Raw genomic sequence first — 13,228 nt, 5'->3', positions numbered from 1 at the left:
AAAACAAAAATAAGCGAGTCAAAGCCAGTTCATTCTGAAATAAGATCGTAAAAGTTTTTGTCATAGCCCATAGTTAAACTATTTCGTGGAAGTAGTCAGGTTCATGTTATGCGCCTCATAATTAATGTCTCGTATTTGATTACGATTTCCGTTTAAATCCGTGCAGTCTCAGTATAAATAATGAAATGAGTAAAGAACCTCTGTCTCACTTGATCGCTCTTTTTGTGCACAGAAAGAATTAAACACATAAGTCTCATTGGAATACTATTCACATCGCAACTCAGCAACGACAATATTGTCAGATTTAGAAACTAACTTTAGCAGGCATAGTGAATCACGAGCAAAGTATGTTATCCTAGTTATGAACCTTAGTGAGATGTTTAGGGTTGGGTTCTCTTTAATTTCGTGTGTCACATATTCTGAAATTATGCATAATGGACGTAGCCAGGAAAAGATTTGGGGGGGGGGGGGGGGGTAGGTCCAAGACAAAATTGGAGGTCTCCCCCGGAAACATCCACATTTTTGAAACTTTCAAATTTAATAAGTAAAATAATGAATATTTTAGAACGTTTTTACGTATTTGAATAGGTTGTACTGACGATTGATATTCATAATTGTGGAGGTACTACTTTAGTAGGCTGTCCAGGATTAACAATTGAAATTAATTAGACTTATGTAATGTATAGGAAAAAAGATACTTTTATTATATGCAAAACACAGCACATAGTATACAAATGCATATTAAGGAATGATAGCATGTAAAATAGATTTTACAAAAGTACAATTTTCTTGACTTCTGAGCTATTGTATCTAGTACTTGCTCTGGAGATACTGATTTTCCCGTAGTGAACAGAGAGTAACGCAAGTGCTGTTAGCCGCTAAATCCCCATTTCTTTCCCTTCAAAAGTTTTTAACCTGTTTCAATGTTGAGAATGATCTTTCAGCACTACATTTCGACACAGGAAGCGTCCATAACACTTTCAACAAACGAAATATTTGTAGGTGTTTGTCACACCTGTCGAGACACTCGGTAATTGTTTGGTGTTTTAAAACAAATTTCTTATTTGCCATTTCTGGCACCACAGAAGATACTTCGCTTTAACAACTGATGAAGATGTCTCATGTTCAAAGTAACTTGATAGACAGTAAATTTGATCATCTTGTTCGGAAGAAGCATGATTGGGTTTGAGAGTTTCAAATGATGTAGTAACATCGCTATTGTCTTTAAATCTGCTGTTAAGGTTATTCAACATAATATCATCCAAAGCAAGTATGAAAATAGTTCGTCTAAAGTACTCTTTCGCATTCTGATGAGGATGGTTGTTTCTTGTTGTTTGACCGTGTATTATTCTAGGAAGTTCTAGGTTAGCACCGAACATAATCCGTGTATTTTTCTTGGACAAACAGAAACAATTGAGTAAATCCTTCGGTTCAATCTCCTCCAAGTTTTTGTAGCCTTTCAGCAATAGCTGTAGCATAGCCTAATGTAGAAACCAAGTCTACCTCTGGACTCTCTAAATATATTGACAATGATAGAGTGCAGCTCATAAGATGTTCAGAAACGACAAGAGAGACGATAAAAGTGCTTTTCCAATTGTAGCTAAAAGAGAACTTGCTTTGCTAACAACTGATTGTTCACTCTGAGATAGTTCGAAAAGACTTTGAACAATGGCTTCAAAAAGCTCAACAAAAAACCATGACCAGTATTATGTCTTTCAGTGAACCTAGTTTCACATACACGTAGTAATCTTGTGTTGTAGACTCTGGGACATAAGTGTTTATGTTTTGTTTTTTAATATATTACTTGCATGTGAATTGTTTCTAAACATATTTCATATTTCAGGTAATGTCCTAAGATAGTTCTTGATGCTCGTGTTGTTCAAGGCATTTGACAGTACAAGATTTAATCTGTGGCTAGCACAGTGCACATATAATGCTCTTGGATGATCTTCTCTAATACGTGCCTGGACACCATTAAACTTCCCACACATTGTTCTCACTCCATCATAACCTTGGCCAACAAGATTTTCCATTTTAAGTTCAAGACTCCGACATTGGTTAGGAATTAGAGTTAAAATTCCTTCAGCACTCATATCAATCACTTTCACAAGTCCTCGTGAACATTGTCTTCTGAATCAATGAAGCGAACACATAAAGACATTTGCTAAATTCCTAACACGACCAGCGTTTCGTCTGTTATTATAATGTCAATAATGCTCCAGCATTACTGACATTTCTAACAATAGAGTCCTGGATTTTGCTCGCACAAATATTAAAAAAATCATTCTATAGTATAGTAGGACTAATGTAAATAGCATTTTTAGGACTGTTGATCAAATATATGCCCTCTTAGTTTCTCATCCCCTGCATTAGCTCTAGGCCCTAGAAGACCCCTGAATTTCCTATTTGTAGGTGTGGGCTTATCCAATACAATCGGACCATAGTTATAAGGATTACGTTCATCGCCTCTTAAAGGCAACACTTGCTCCCCACAAATTGTTTCGATTATAGGATTAAGAGCATTCCTGTTTTTCTTAACTTGTGTTTTCCTCTCGACATCTATCTAAGAAGTAACATCATGTGTTTGCATATTTTTCACTTTCAAAAAATGCTTAGCAGTCGCAGTACATTTTTGGGACAATTTGTTGCAACATGCTTATTAAACTTTTCCAACGCATCCTTCCATTTGATAAAAGTTGATGACACTAGAGAGCCAATTTGTTCATGGGACCCATTCCCAACTGCCTGAGTACAAAATGCAACACAATACTTACAGCTCGTAAGCGCCATCGGCTGATTTAGAGTAAGCTAACCAGGCAAATCGTCTCAACTAGTTCCTTTGGAATCATAACTGTTTTTTGGGTACCTAATAATCTAATAAGGAATACAAAGTTATCATTTGGCTCTACTCCAGATAAAACTTTGCTACGTAGCTCTTGCAGCTGTTTACAAGAAAACTGAAGACTACGGCGAGTAGAAAATAGGCATTCAGAAGTTGTACCAATATCATCACCCACTCATAAGATTCGATCGTAGATTCGATCATTGCGTGAGAAATATGCCCACATAAACATAAATCCCGCAGGTGGCCAAGTGACAGATTTATTGCAGTGTTGATTTAATTTATTTCCTGTACTGTAATTATTATTAACTAAATTTAAAAAGTAAAGGAGAGAAGAATAAAAAGAGAGGGCATAATGGTTAATCAGGAGTATGAATTATCCTTTTTGTGTAATGATGCAGATGAGAGAAACATGTTTTGGCTAAGAATAATCGCAACCCTACTTCGACCGGATAAATGAGACCTAAGTTTTGTTTAACTTTAAGCAGAATTTCATCTTATGCTAAGGGCAGTGTATGAAATCTTACACTATCACAGACTTGACTCATGAAATCTGAAGACCACGTCTGAAACTAGCAACGAACAAGTTGCAAACGAACACACACAAAAGATGTATGTGTGGTTTCCTAATAGCCATCCTGTGTAATCAAAGTGAAGAGGTGTTCTCAATGTCTCATCAGATGCAGAATTGAGTGCACTACGATGTTTTAGATACGATGCGAAAGCACGGCGGAACAATCGCATTTTCTACACATGACGTAGCTATAGTGGGAAGTGTTGATTTATACCTCTGATGTCGAAACTATGCAAAGAGTTCGTTTTAAATTTAATTGTCACCGACTTTTTTTAATCTCTTCAGACGTGGACTACAGATCCCTGAAGTTAAGTCTGTGGCAGTTTCAGATTTCAGAAGCTGCGCTTAGTGAGAATTGAAATGGCGCTAAACTAAACATTCGCATTGAATTGACCCTTTCCACCCTAGCTAGAAAGGGAAAGTCGGTTAATGTTCAGTACATGACAGTACCATCAAAGGCAAAGGCGCTGGATTACGTGTAGATGGATGCAATAGCTAACTCGACGACGTCCCTTGCAACCTCCACTAGTGACGGCGCAAGCTGGCTTTTAAAAACAAATATAGGGCTACTCAATACCCTTTCAAGTGCGGTGGTATATTATGAAAAATACTACGGCCAATATAGTGTGAGTTGTATATGATAAAAGATCTTGTTTAGTGAAGAAACTAAGCTTCTTGTGAAATGACGATGAAATATGGAAAATGGAAAGAGGTGTCGCGTGCTTAGGCACACTGCTTGTGGATCCTATTTGTGCAGCTTTGCTAGTTCTAGGTACAACGAACACAGCTTAGAGTTCCCAAGACAAGTATGTCTCTAACTTCGGCAGGGGTCCTGAACCTGTGCAAATCGTTGACAACATCTCCAGTTCCCGAGGGAATCTAGAAATTTCGCAGGTGTCGAGAAACTACCCGAGCAGGTGGGTGATGGGCATCTCGACATTGCGTGTCTCAACACAAGATCTCTTAACACAGGTTTTGACGAGATGAGCCCTCTCTTGTGCAGTTTTAATTACGACGCTTTTAGGGGTTTTAAGACGTGACTTTATCCTGGAACTTCATTTCTTGACTACATGATACCACATTACACTTTCCTACGAAGTGACCTCCGCGGTTATTAGGGTACGGTTCCGTATGCTAAGGATTGCCTATGAGCGATACACGTTAGCTGATGTAGTTCCTTGTATTGAAACTATTTGTACTGTTGTCGAAGTCCAGGGGATTATTCTTGATGGTAAGTTTTTGGCAGTATGTGAGCAAGTCAAAGCTCTCGGCAAAGTGACGGCAGGAAGGCCGGGCTGCGCGTGTGACGGTGTGTGTGTTTGCGCGAAGGTCTCCTAAACCTCTGGGACTCTTGAGTCTCCGGAAAAACTGTAAGTTGTACAATGACCTCTCTTCTGACAACAAATAATACAATGGTAGCTCATCACAAAAACTTAAGAAATGTTTATTTGATGATAATAGACACATTTAATCTGGTATTTTATATGATTGTATAAGGTTTTTGTTGTAAGAATTTTAAATGAGCAATAGTTTATTTATTTAGTCTATTATTTAGTTAAGCATTTTTAATAACCCTGTTATTGTAATTAAGTATTTAGTAGTTATTTAAGCGCAATGATGACTTGAGTTATTCTAAGAAAAGTAAATATACTGAACAATGTTTGGAAAATTAAGTCATTTTTATTTATTTATTTTATTAATGCTTTGGAACAAAACATGAGGTTTTTGTGTATGAAGATCATTAGTGTCTTAATATAAAGTGGTGTTAGATTAAAGACTTTAAAAATGAGAGACTATTGATGGGAAAACGTCGGTTCACACCTAGCTCTGCTTTAAGAAAAGGTTTTCTGGATCATGACAAAAGGTTCCAGAAGTTGTTCTCAAGCGAGGCACCTCAAGTTACGATGCCACTCAACAAGGTTTGGCAGTAAGCAAAATATATCCGTCTTAGTTCAGATAAACTACTATTTAGTTCCTTGAGATTTAAAACATACTTAATTCAACTTTTTAAGTAATTTATATGGACTGAACATGTCATTCTGTCGTCGAAAGTTATTATACTCAAATATCTATATGCTTGTAACTTACTCAACGTATTTGATCACACGTACAAGAGTAATTATTATCAAGGCACTTCTCACAAGTATGTAAAGTTAAATTATAAACATTCGGATCGGATCACGGAACTAGCAAATGGTAAACAGTTTTGATTAAGAAACACTAGTGTTGATAAGTTCTGGTCAAACAATTTCTTTACCATTGCCTGATTATTTACTACGTTACATTTTAGTTAGTTGCAATAATCTATCTCAAAAATAATAACCGTAGCCTTCTGCAAAATAAATAATCCTGATATTTGTAATTTAACAATGATGTTAATATAACTAAAACAAATCCACAAGTGCTTTACTCTGGTTGACCCAAAACGAACGCATATGTTTGAAGATCTACCCTAAAAATGTTAAATGTTTATTATACGTGTATGAATTTATTATACATTATTTTTACGGTGGATTTAAGAAACCAATTATAGAGAGAAATATTAGTCCTGATCTTGCCTCATTAAAGAAGTCACCGTTATTAGCTTGCTATATCTGTTTACAATGTGGGAGACAACAGATGAACCGAACGTCGAACAACAGTTCAATTGTTCCTTTGTTGGATTTAACAGATGGGTAGATAAATGTGTTTGTTGTGGCATAGTAGGTAAACAGGAGTAATAGGCCAGACAACATTCCGGTACATTTGTAACAGTTACTGTCACAAATAAATTGTACGTTGCTGTTGATTCGTCTGGACCAAACTCTGTCACTTACAGCATTGTACTGGAACTTCGAAAGTATGGTTAAACATTACTTAAATACACCAACAATGTGTTATATTGTATTATGTTATTAATGATCATTATTACTTAGATTAATTTAACGCCAGAAAACGTTATTTGTACAAAAATACACTAAAGTCTAAGAATGGCCTCTTTGGTTCAGCTCTTATTAGGTTAACCTAATTTGGTTAAAAAATGTAAACTGCACAATAATAATAATAATAATGATAATATTTTTTATTGCGTGAAACAATTACAATATTGCATGGCATGCGTCAACGTAACTATATAAAGTACATCAGATAAATGATGTTGGTCAAGGTAAATACATACAATGCAATACGATTCTTGTATGTATCAAAACCGGGGATTTCGTGGTTGTTGTTAATTTCAAAATTTTCATCCTAGCGGCCCATCATGAACTCATCAGTTGAGTAAAATGCCTTTGACATAAGAAAATGTTTTAATCGAGTTTTGAATTGTTTTGTTTCATTAAGTCGTTTGACGCTCTCAGGGAGCCTATTGATTAGTCTGACTCCAACTTGAGATGGTAAGTGTTCGAAAACTGCCGTTCTGTGCTGTTCGACTCGAAAGTTATTCCTGTCTCTAGTCCCATATTGGTGGACGGACATCCCTGCCCCGTACCAACTCGCATTTAAGTCGGCAGTACAAGGCCACCTCGAGAATATAGAGACAGGGAAGGGTCAGCAATCCAAGCTCCCTAAAGACAAAACTTTTATTTGCACGACTCTCTGGGGTTTAATTTTGAAAGAATTCTTACGGCTTTCTTTTTAGATCTGAAAACTCTTTCAAATCTGTATCCATATGTCAAATGTGGATGTATCAGACCGAAATAGGCCATTTTTAATACATCCACCGAACAAATTTTGCAAGATTGCGCATGACATAAATTCCCCAAGCAAACTTAGAGCAAACGTTTTCAATGTGATCGCCCCATGTCAGCCCCCGATCAAGGTACATTTCAAGGAACTTAATGGAGTCTGTTTCTTCCAGAAGGAAATCGTTCACCATCACCGCGGGTCGGAGCTCTTGCCCTTGTTGTTGCCGAAGGCAAAAATGTATGACGTTTGATTTTGAACTGTTTGTTTTCAGATTGATTCTGGAGAAATATTCGATGCTTGAATTCAATTCAACGAATGACTCCATTTCAATTAGTACAATACTTGAATCACTATCCCCTTTACGAGGACATATTAGCGTCTCTCGACTTTCCTCGATAAATAGGGAGGATACACTTTATACAAAGTGTTCCGTAACTCTTTGGATACTCCTTGGTGAATATTTGGCACATAAATTAATTATGGTGGGAAGGGTTGATTCAATATGAATGTTGAGTTGACCTTCAGTTCAGCTTTATTTTAGTGCAGCATCTGGAATGTCACGCTATCACAGACTTGACTCCTGGAATCTGGAGTAATGTTCATCTGAAACAGATCGAACAAAGTTGGTGAAGAAGAAGCTCAAATCGAATTCTTTACATTGTTTTGATATTAGTGACACATAGTCTACAAAATCTGGTGAATATTCTCGTTGTCTCATCAGGTAAACTACGATGTTTCTGACCCGATCTCTAAGCAGGGTGGAGCAACAGAGTTTTTAATAACCCAATTCCCATCATAGCTATTGTATTAGTAGATTGCTCTGCTAATTATCCATCTCTTTCGTCAGAATAACCATTAAGTCTACCACGCACTGACTTTGCTGACTACTTCTGTCGCTTCTGAATGGTGTATGTACCTAACATTCACTACTGAAAACTCAACTGTTGCAGGTCTTTCCTCATACCACAGCTTGCATGGTGTTCGTTTTTCCAAGACTCCGGTTGATTTTTGACGTCTAATTGTGACTATGCATGTATGTTCACTTCACCAAGGGCATTAATGACCTCACCAGCAAATGAGGTTCAGCAAATGATTCATACGTGTATAAGAAATCTTTGCGATAGCACATGTGACGATTCAGCTAGAAAAAAATTGTCCTTGTTCTGTCCATAAATAATGTAACACACAAACGGACCATTTGATTTACCAACATTGTTTAACTCACATCTTATGCTTTTTTTGTAGCCTCAATATGTTTTGTGGACACCGAGCAGCAACGTGTGGATCTCTCCAAATGTAACTTTTTTACCATAGCTAATTTGTAAATTGATTTGCATTAAAAGCTTGTCTCCTTGTAGATTGCTCAGGTAAGCGTGATTCAATCATCCGATTACGTTCTATTAACAGCTCAACAGAGCGATCTGTTATAGCAATAATTTCCCGAACACTCTTAAACTCAAAATACACATTCGGTAAGGTGCCCATGATCCTTGGCATTAACACAAGTTCAGGTAAAGCAGTTGACCCGTGCTTTGACAATTACTCATTTACTTGACGATATTTAAGTCGAAATCTTGGTATATATTCTCTATATCTTTACTCGCATCCATGCTTTACTCGAATCCTCCTTTTCATGAGCCTTTACAGCTTCATGAGCCATCTCATTGTATACACAGACAAATAATGAGATAGCCTGACTAACTGACTGATTAATCAACATCCAGCACAAATCATGACAGATAGATGAGACGCACTAACAAAGGGGTTTTCTTTCCGATCTCAGGACTCTGCCCCACTGGCCTCTAAAGATGTGGAAATCCCCACAAGAAATACATTGCTGCAAACACATGAATCGTAACAGTCTGTTATATGTTAAACAGCACAAACATAAGGTTAATTAATTTAACTTACATTTTAATTTTTTTTTTAATTTATAGCCTTTTAAGCATAGAGTAAATTTTTTAACAGACGTAGACTTCTCACACCTGTATGTATATTTACATATATACTCCTGGCTTATACATTTGCCTATATAAAAAGAAGCTTCAGGCACAATTTCAAGTCAATAGGTTAGTTGATTCTGGAGAAGTACGCACAGATAAATATACAGGAATACCAATTTCCCAGTCCTTCGTGTGATAAGCTTCGCTAACGTTCAGTACTAATTTCATGTATTTGAACTTGAGTGTTATGATTTGTGATATAAGTACTATCTCAAATAATAATGGTTAATTTGTCCAAAAAGAACGCAGCTATGAAAAATATTCGTTGTGACGTTTGTATGATGACTTTGAAAATAAAATGTTTGAACAAGTTACCTTTGATGACCAAAAAGATCCTTCCTTAAATTTCTTTATATTTTAGAATGAACTCCCTTACCTGGACATATGCGAGTGACATTATTGCCTTAAAAAGGAAAGTATTACAATGTGTTTGTAGAGTAAATAAGAAACAAATTAGTAGTACTGTTATGAAAGAACTGTTTTAGTGAATACTATGATAAAAGTTGACGCTGCAACAGTAAGGTGCACTTGAAATATAGATTTAGCCACGTGTAATTGGAAACAACAGTTTGATAGGCCCATAAAAAATGGAGTTGTAAAAGGTCGGAATCGTTCATTTTACTTCCTGCCTGTCTGGTATTACTACAAACAAATTATCGGGTTGGAGTTTAGCCCGAATATCTGTCGAATGAAAAATGCCGGTTAATTATATATATATCATAATTATATATAATATGAGGTAATTATATGTATATATATATATATATATATATATATATATATATATATATATCATGAATAAATTAGAATAGTATATTTTAATCTAGTCTCATCCATAATAAAGATAATTAGAATTAACAATTTTACATTGATTCTTACGCGCACAGTGTTTGAGAAAGGATAATGGTGGTGTAAAGTGGATCTAAACGATTTATCAATGTTCCAAAATGGCTCTTATGTTTTCGGTACAGTATATGAGCATCCTTTATGAGTATATGTGCATGCTCGTGATTTGTTGAGGATCAGGAATTCGATAAAGTCAAACATTGTGATTTGGAGTTAAATAAATATGATTTGGAAATTTAACCAAATTTTATTTTCCTTAAAAAAGTTATATAGTTAATACTCATTAGAAGTACAACACTAGTTCCTTTATTACTAGGAATGTCTACATTCAATATTATTCAATTTACATGTAAATAATCCAGTATATTTATGGATTAAAACTAGTTAATACCATAGTACGAAGGAGTGTAGCTCAACTCATTGCTTGTCTTCGTGTAACGGCCTGTTGCTAAAGCAGTGTGACGTACGTCATTTCTACCAATAAGCACCAGTACTAGTGATTATAAACCTCCTGATTATGCTGATCTTAAGTGGCGAGACAGGTTAGGTTGCAAAAGGATAATTTTCCTTCCAGTATTTTTCATTTATGGGTGTTTGTTCTGTCCCATCCACGTGTGGATAATCATAATTGACGAGGAGCATTGCCCGCAATATCACAAAAACCATGGTCACGTGTCCTTATTGACCTTGCGGGACCTTTCGATGAACACTATGGGTTAGTGGTAGTTGATTCGACGACCATGTGTTTGGACATTTATTTTTTGAAAACACATACTGCTGAAACAACCATCGCGATATTGGATTACATATTTTATTAATTTAAATTACCAGAGGGTTTAGTGAGTGGCAATGCCCCGCAGTTTACTTCTTTCATTTTCAAGCAGTTCTGTAATTACAATATTCGTCATGTTAAAACAGCACCATATCACCAGAAATCAAATGGGCTTGCTGAGAGATGTATGCAGACTTTCACAAAACAGTACGGTGGTTCAGTAGCTGATAGGCACTCTCTGCATAAGAGACTTTATACATTTTTGTTCAAATACCAGATTACTACTCATCAGACAACAGGCAGGATACCAGCTGAAATGGTCTGCGGTCGACATATAAGCTAAAACTCAGTCTTCCAAAAACTGACATAAAGGCATTAATGAGGTTAATAATGAGGCATTGTTTAAGCAGAAGAAAAATTTCCAAAAAAAAAGACAATATGGCTAGAGTTTCATCCTTTAGAGACAGTGCAGGTGAGACCAATAGATGGATTCTACTGTGAGGGCACTGTTGTTAAGGGGGAACTGCATCATACTTGGATCAGAACGACGGGGCAGAGTTGAGACGGCTTGACTATCACATGAACCACAGAAAAGCAAACCCATCGTAAAAAAGATGGACTGGAATAAATCTCTCGGTATCAAGGAGGAGGAGCGTCATGTCATCCAAGCAGGTTAAGCTAACCATGTGGTTTGTATTATTAACACTCACTATATATTGTTTACGTCATTGTTTGATTAGCACATTGTTGGTTATGTTGATGTTGTTGTATTGTGTTCATGGCTTGTATTAAACATGTAAAAGTATATTTAGTAAAAATACAGTTCATACTAAAATCCTAAATTATGGGAGTATATTTTGTTTAGCACTTCCAAGGTTTCTTTTATGCTAACCTAAACTTATATACACTGTTCTCCAGGTTTTAAAAACTTAAAGGAAATAGAATACTACATTCCCAAATAGGAATTCTCCCAAGGTTTTATTAGATAAACTTGTAACGTTTATAGATTATTTACTTAATGTTTAAAAACAAATCTTGTTATCAAATATATAATGTCTTGAAGAAAAAGAATAATTTAAAGTCAAGCAGGACGAACACATTGTCTAATGTAATATTTCAATTATGTTTGTTTAGCGTTATAATTATCCGCAGTGATTTTGTAAGCAGTCTAAGCGTGGTAGAAATGTCTAAGTATGATAGAGAATTATATTTTGTACAATAGGTACAATAGCTTTGAAAATGAGGAAACAAAAGCTAAGTTGTGTTTGCGCATGGAAAAGGATAACAAGAAGTGAAATCATCTTAAAACGAGCTAAGACAAAGACTGCCGCTAAGTTTTAGATGAATGATAATAATTGTGAAAATATAATGGACTCTTATCTTATGAAAGGACTTTGTTTATGAAGATTTGTGCCTCAAGAGATGATTGGCAATTAACGGTATTCTTTTGTATTTCAGATATAATATAAAACAGCTGGAAATTTTATCCAAAGCAGGAATCTATTTAATTTAGTTCTAATACATATGTTTTATTGAACTAGCAAGATTTTATTTTATATTCCAATGTATTAAACAATTGTATTAGTATTTAACTATTAAAATACAATTACAATTTACATTGAACACAAATTTGATACTGAATTTTTCATATATTTTATGAGCGCCATAAAAATTATGCGTTATGTACGCATTGTTATTGAACATTGCTAGTGTACAAATATTTTGAGTAGACACATTTTTGCGTTCATGTCTTCCTATTTATATTATTCATCATTTACTATCCTGTAGGTTTTGCACTTAGTTGTCTAAAAACTTGTGTTATTTAAACAGAATAGGAATTGTGTCAAAGAAATAGAAACATACATAAGAATATAAAGAAGAAAGTACTAAATTTCTAACAATACTGAATTTTTTGGAATAATTTATGCAGCCATTTTTAGTTAATTAATAAAATTTTAAACGATTGGATTAGATGGGAGTAGGAAGGTGGTAACTGCAGTATTTGTTTGTTGTGTACTTTCAAAGTCATTAGGCAATTCAGCAAAAGCACGCAATTGGGCATTGAAAAAGTGAAATTATCATAAGGCAATAACACCTCTTCTTTTACTAGTGGAGACCTTAATCGAGTTCGCTATACTTTTATGTTATCTCGCCATTCACATTTGCAACGTTTATTACAAATAAAATAGTTATGAGCATATTTGCCCACCAACTGCCTACCTATGTTTTTGAGACAAAGAAATTAGAGGAATACATATCATGACTAAATTCTAAGCTAAACGAAAAAATTCTAAAATCCTTGGCCAAGAGTATTATGGACAATTGCAGGAAAAAGTAATCACTACTTAATAATGTTTCATGATTCAGAATGGAAGTCTAATTTTCGACTACTTCTGCCCTCATTCATGAATATTTGGTATGTTTTATTTTCCAGTTTCTTTAAATCCAATAAATTAGGAATTTCTTCAGAAACAAATTTTCGGGCTATGAATTCACAGGTTTCACGGACGTGAAAAATAATACAG

The sequence above is a fragment of the Homalodisca vitripennis genome, unplaced genomic scaffold (genome assembly GCF_021130785.1).
Source record: "Homalodisca vitripennis isolate AUS2020 unplaced genomic scaffold, UT_GWSS_2.1 ScUCBcl_5565;HRSCAF=12350, whole genome shotgun sequence".
Lineage (NCBI taxonomy): Eukaryota > Metazoa > Arthropoda > Insecta > Hemiptera > Cicadellidae > Homalodisca > Homalodisca vitripennis.
This window is presented reverse-complemented; position numbering follows the sequence as displayed.